The sequence below is a fragment of the Miscanthus floridulus genome, unplaced genomic scaffold, assembly GCF_019320115.1.
Source record: "Miscanthus floridulus cultivar M001 unplaced genomic scaffold, ASM1932011v1 fs_586_1_2, whole genome shotgun sequence".
NCBI classification, from domain to species: domain Eukaryota; kingdom Viridiplantae; phylum Streptophyta; class Magnoliopsida; order Poales; family Poaceae; genus Miscanthus; species Miscanthus floridulus.
The window spans coordinates 64,940-71,839 of NW_027096975.1; the positions used below are offsets into that span (position 1 = coordinate 64,940).

General features: G+C 52.7%; 1 pseudogene; it reads left to right on the forward strand.

Moving 5' to 3' along the window:
• The first annotated feature begins 3,530 nt into the window (after positions 1–3,530).
• LOC136532349 (exocyst complex component EXO70A1-like) lies at positions 3,531–4,464 on the forward strand (annotated as a pseudogene).
• The last annotated feature ends 2,436 nt before the right edge of the window (positions 4,465–6,900 follow it).

Consider the following 6,900-nt stretch of genomic DNA (forward strand, 5'->3'; position numbering starts at 1 on the left):
TATCAAAAGGAGGGCGAAAGGAGGTCGAGCCCGGGGGCACCTGGCCCAAGCGATGCCCTATTCTCACTACCCCTATCCTCACCCTACCTGAGCTTGGTAAACGTTTCACCGTTTATTTTGATGCTTGACGAGTAGGACTTGGGTGTGTCCTTATGCAGGATGGGAAGGTGATTGCCTATGCATCAAGACAGTTGAGAATGCATGAACTGAACTACCCTACTCATGACCTACAGCTTGCTGTAGTTTTGTTTGCTTTGAAGATATGGAGACATTACTTGTACGGTGAGCCTTGCGATATCTTCAGTGACTATAAGAGTTTGAAGTATATTTTTACTCAGAAGGATTTGAACCTGAGACGGAGGAGATGACTAGAGCTAATCAAGGATTATGATCTCACCATCCAGTATACACCAGGTAAAGCCAATGTTGTGGCTGATGCTTTGAGTCGTAAGACGATGCCCTCTACATTGAATTATTTGATAACTGAATTTGAGCGGATAGATATATCATACTGCTATGTGGGAGTGGCAGAAACAGAAACAAGGGTTATCCTTGAGTCCGCCATACCAAGGAGAGTGTTAGAGGCACAACAACATGATCGATTATTACAAGGTGTGAAGAGGCGCATAAGTGAAGGTAAAGTTGGGAATTTCAGCATGGATGTTTCAGGAGCCATTCGGTTCCGTGGACGCATTTGTGTGCCACAGAGGGCTCATGTCAAGGATGAAATTCTTTGAGAGGCACATCGTACTCGATACACAGTGCATCCTGGTGAAAATAAAATGTATCAAGATTTGAAGAAGAGTTATTGGTGGAAGAGGATGAAAGTGGATGTGTCAAGGTATATATGTGGCATCATGTGGGGTATGCCAACGAGTTAAAGCTGAGCATAAGCATCCGTCTGGAAAGCTGCAGTCATTAGAGGTTCCCGTGTGGCCATGAGAGGACATCGCTATGGATTTTGTGGTTGGTTTACCCCATACTCCTAAAGGGAGGGATGCTATTTGGGTTGTTGTGGATCGCCTAGGTACGGTAGCTCATTTTATTCCTTATCGTTATACAAATTCAGCAAGTGACTTAGCTCCAATCTATATGCGTGAAATTGTAAGACTTCATGGAGTGCCCAAATCCATTGTTTCTGATAGAGATGCTAAATTTGTTTCCATGTTCTGGGAGAGCTTGCAGAGTGCCTTGGGACTAATGTGATACTTAGCACTGCTTTTCATCCTCAAACGGATGGTCAATCTGAGCGTACAATTCAAACTTTGGAGGATATGCTAAGGTCATGTGTTTTGTCATGGAAAGAAAGCTGGGAGGAGCATTTACCTCTTGTGGAGTTCTCTTAGAATAATAGTTACCATGCTAGCATTAGGTGTGCACCTTTTGAAGCCTTGTATGGAAGAAAGTGCAGGTCACCAGTTTGTTTGGAAGCGGTGGGTGAAAATGCAGTTTTAGGACCAGATTGGGTTCTAAGATTGACCGAGCATGTGGCTGAAATTCGGCAACAGATGCTAGTTGCACAGAGCAGACAGAAAAGCTATGCTGACGTGAGGCGGCAAGATCTGGAGTTTCAGGCTGGGGTTCATGTACTTTTGAAGGTATCTCCTAATAAAGGCGTAGTGAGATTTGGGCTTAAAGGAAAGCTTAGCCCAAGGTATATTAGTCCTTTTCCAGTAGTTGCATGCATTGGAAAGTTGGCTTATAGGTTGGAGCTACCCGATTCTATAGAAGGTGTGCATAATGTGTTCCATGTTTCTATGTTGAGAAAATACTTACGGGATCCAGAACAACATATGACCTTAGAACCAGCAACCATTGAGGAAGACTTGACCATTGAGGCACGTCCTGTAAGAATCTTAGAGGAGGCTGATAGTCTTACGACGAAGGACGCTCAAGTATCTAAAGGTTCTTGGACTAACCAGACAGAGCGGGAAGCAACTTTGGAGCTCGAGTCGCGAATGTGGGAGAAGTACCCAGAATTCTTCTCATCTGGTGAGTAACGTGATTTCTTTTTTCCAGGATGGGAGAATGTAATACCCTGATTTTTTTAGAAAAAGAAATTAACTGGGCGGACTAAAGATCGGAGGAAAAACTGACTTTTTGAACCGTAAGTCGTGTGGAAGATCCAAGACCATGGTTGTGTGGGGCGCGACGAGACAAATCCGTTTGACAATGCTTTATTTTGTCATCCAGGGTTATTTTATCTATTCCTCTTAGGAAAAAAAAAGAATCGATCTTTTCCTGTCCATGCCGCCGCCGCCTCTTACTCAGTTCCGAGTTCCTATCTGTGCTATCCCAGATTAATCCTAGGTTAGTTCCCTGTGCTACTTCTGCCCAGCATCGTCGTCCCCATCTTGCCAGTCGTCAACCTCCGGTGAACTACTGCTGCAGTCCAGGTGGTTGTCTCTGCTAGATTACTCCCACGCACGGCAAGGACAGAGAGGGTGGAATCAGCAGGAACAGAATAGGGATCTGAAGTTCATCACGTGTGGCTCCTTGCTGCTCTAATCTGGTACAGGCTCTATCCTTGATGCGTTAGTTTATTTGGCCTGGAGATGGTTGAGTTCAGTCCTGCTTAGGCATGTTCCTGAATGGCACAAGAGCTGGGTACTAGTAGTGTGGCCTGTTCCTATATGCAGTGTCAAATCGAGGAGGGTTGTGGTCAAATTGGATTTGGCAACTTTGGTTATTGTTTTGAGAGCTGAGGCTGTCCGATCCGGTTAGAGTTTATTTTCAGAAGCTCAGTTGTAGTACACTAGAAAATTCCAGGCCCTGTGGTTTTTATCAAGCAATGCACTCCGTGGTTATAATGTAAGGTGAAAAACGTAAAGCTAGTGACTGCAGCTCAGCATCTTCGGGTGCCTCAATTTGGATGGTTAGGTACTCCAACGAATAAATGATAAAGAAAAATTTAAGCCGTAGCATATATAAACTTCATATAAATTAAAGAGTTAAATGCATCAGTGGTCCATCAACTTGTACCCAAGTTTCACTTAGGTCCATCAACTCTGAAAGTGGGTTTTTGGGTCCATCACCTTTGTTAGTGGCGCATTCCTAGCCCATACCGCTTCGTTCCAGTTTTTTAATCGACGTGGCACCTCGGGGACGCCGCACACACCGCATGCATGTGCATGCATCTGGAGCTGGAACACCGCCGCGAACGCGTTCCGCTGAGGTTGAGCGACGCCTGTCAGCCTGTGTGGCCGCAGCAGCAGCTCGCCCGCGCCCACAGCGGCGGCGACGGCACCTCCTCGCACGCCCGCAGTGGCGGCTTGCCCGCGCGCCTGCTCGCGCACCCACGGTGACCATGGCCACTCCGCTGACCGCCTCTGCAACCACGATGACTGACCCGGCGCCCTGGTCGCGACCTCGCCCTGCACCGTGAGCCCCTGCTCTGTTAAGCATGCGCCACCGACCGCTTCTGCTGTGGGCGCTCGGCCTTCGACGTCGCCCGATGCTGCACATCCACAACGCCAAGCCGAGGGCATCGCGCAGTGCCCTGCTGCTATGCCGGTGCACCGACGACCACCATGCCGAACGCCTGCGTCGCCTCGCCCTCGCCCTCGCCGCACCGCTGCATGACCAGCGAGGCCACAACGTCAACCACCAGCCCGCGGACACGCCATGACCTTAGCCAACCGCGTCCCTCTATCACCTTGATTGTGCCTCCTCCTTGAGCGCGCCTTGTACGGGCCCGAGCTCACGCAGGTGTACGTGGCCGCCCGCCGCGACGCGCTCGCGGAGTCCGTGGCGCTCGGCGTCGAGGCCGTCGCCATCGAGGAGGTCCTCCGGATGGAGTGGTCGGCGCTCGACCAGAGAATGCGGCGGTGGAGCCACGCCGTGAGGGCCGTGGTCAGGACCTTCCTCGCGGACGAGCGCCGACTCTGTGATGAGGTCTTCGTGTCGGACGAGGACCTCGGCAACGAGTGCTTCGCCGACGTCACCAGCGGCTGCGTCCTGCAGCTGCTCGCCTTCGCGGACGCGGTCGCCGTGTCGCCGCGCGCCACCGAGAAGCTGTACCGCACGCTCGGCATGTACGAGGCGCTCGCCGACGTGCAGCCGGAGCTGGAGGCGCTCTTCGCCGACGACGCCGCGCGCGAATTCTTCGCGGGCGAGGTCTCGAGCACCGTCCAGCAGTTGGGCTCCACCGTGCGCCACACCATCTAGGAGTTCAGCCACGCCATCCACGGCGAGGCGTCGTGGAAGCCCGTCCACGGCGGGGAGATCCACCCCATGACCCGCTACGTCCTCAACTACTGCGGCCTCCTCGCCGACTGCCGCGGCACCCTGGACGCGGTCCTCGGCGACGCCGGCCCCGACGACAGAGCCGCCACCACCGACGACGGCGCCCCGGCCTCGACGCCGTCCGCACGCTGCATCCGTGAGCTGCTCACGCTGCTGCTGCGCAACATCGAGGCGACACTGCTCCACCGGCAACAAGAGTGGAGGTGCTCCAGTGGGTGAGGTAGTGCTGCTGCGCCCAGCGAGGCGACACTGTTGCGAAGCTCGACAAGGCGCGGTCAAGGAGGAGGCATAATCAAGGTGATAGAGGGACGCGGTTGGCTAAGGCATGGCGTCCCCACGGGCTGGTGGTTGACGTCGTGGCCTCGCTGGTCATGCAGCGGTGCGGCGAGGGCGAGGGCGAGGCGAGGCGGGCGTTCGGCGTGGTGGTCGTCGGTGCACCGGCATAGCAGCAGGGCACTGCGCGATGCCCTCGGCTTGGCGTTGTGGATGTGCAGCATCGGGCGACGTCGAAGGCCGAGCGCCCACAGCAGAAGCGGTCGGTGGCGCAGGCTTAACAGAGCAGGGGCTCACGGTGCAGGGCGAGGTCGCGACCAGTGCGCCGGGTCAGTCATCGTGGTTGCAGAGGCGGTCAGCGGAGTGGCCATGGTCACCGTGGGTGTGCGAGCGGGCGCGCGGGCGAGCCGCCACTGCGGGCGTGCGAGGAGGTGCCGTCGCCGCCGCTGTGGGCGCGGGCGAGTTGCTGCCGCGGCCACACAGGCTGACAGGCGTCGCTCAACCTCAGCGGAACTCGTTCGCGGCGGTGTTCCAGCTCCAGATGCATGCACATGCATGCGTGTGTGCGGCGTCCCCGAGGTGCCACGTCGATTAAAAAACTGGAACAAAGCGGTATGGGCTAGGAATGTGCCACTAACAAAAATAATGGACCCAAAAACCCACTTTCAGAGTTGATAGACCTAAGTGAAACTTGGGTACAAGTTGATGGACCACCGATGCATTTAACTCTAAATTAAATACGTATGTTTGAGCTGCTTTTGGCTTAGTATTCTACGTGCGTGTGGCGAAATCCGCCCGGAGAGATGCGCGTGGCGAGGTCTGTGCGTCAGGGCGGTGTGGCGACTGCGCAGCCAGCGGCGTGACAAGGTCGTGACGCGGGGGGGGGGGGGGGTGGAACCTGCACGACCGGCGGGGGCCGAGCATGCGCGACTGGGATGCGCACAGCCGGCGTTGAAGCTGGGCGGAGTTGGCAGCGGAGCGAGGTCACACGAGTAGTAGCAGACTGCACGCGCGCGAGGTCTTGTAGGCAGCAGTGGGCTCCGTGCGGTGAGGTCACGCGGGCAGCCAGCGGCGGCGAGGTCACACAAGCAGCGGGCTCCAGCGGCGGAACGCGCGATGATGGGGCTGGAACCTAGGAGGGGCACGGGAGCGGTCTCACGTGCGAGCGGCAGTCTCGATGGAGCTCGGGCTGGGGCTTGTCGTGACAAAAAAGAAGAAGCAAAATGAACCGTTAATTTTGTGCAATTAGTGACATGGTGGATAATTTGGCCAACTCCAGAGATCCATGAGTTTTCAGAGCATCTGTTGAGGTGCTCGAGGAAATCCAAGGATCTGGCCCTCTTATCTGGATTTTTGGTGGATCTGGATTCCACGGAGCTGAGGTGTTTGTGGTAAAAACAACTAGATTTGAAGCGGTTTTGTGTGGATCTAGAGCACTTGAAACTCTCCCAAACAAGCCCATAGTAAGGTGCACAGATTTGCCTTGCACTCTACACTACTTCACAACTCTTAGTTAACTCCTAAAAGCAAGATTGACCTATATCAACTTCATGCTTCTGAGAACAACTTGACTTAGAGAATTAATGTAGCCACAAATATACTTAATTTTTATGTGTTATGAGGGTAACCTCAACCTACAAAACTAAGTCTATTTGTGGATTCTCGGACAAACTGGCTTTCGTCCCTAAATTAATGGTAGAACGCTCATGGTACGGTTGCTGTTCCACAGCGGTCACTCTTTGGTACTTGTTTTTTTTTTCAAATACTACTATATGAATTAAGCTTTCGCCTCAAAAGAGAGAGCAATGAAATTTCCCAGCTCCTCCAACAGAATATGTAGTATAACCAAGGGCAGAGCATAAAGCAAAGGAATGTCAATATACAATTGTAACTTTTGAAATTTGTTAGGCCTTCTTTATTTCAGCTTATGGTTGCTTTTGCAACACAGAAGCGGGAAGTTGAAACAAATTAATCAAATCTTCAAAAACCGTGTGTGTGGTGTAAATTCAACCAGCATCATATGGTGCGTCTACGTTCCATAAGGTCCTATTTGGCCTGGTTATATCCCAAGTCATCTACTCCAAATTTATTTGTACAGACACTAACTAACACAGAGACCATCATCTATAACATGCTTAATCACGGATTACTGGATCAGGAAGCAGAGGTTACTAGCACAAGGCAAGTGCTTTTGCCATGGATGGGGAAAAATCAGTGGCAGAACTGATCACTAACCTGTTGGAGGACTGAGGCTTGACCGGAGCGAGGATCCAATTCCAAAGCTTCTGCCTTCAGAACCTGAGATGAACAGGGCTCGCTTTCATTGTACGTTGACGCGGTGGGTATGGACTATGGTCTATGGAGGAGCCATCATCCAGTGGG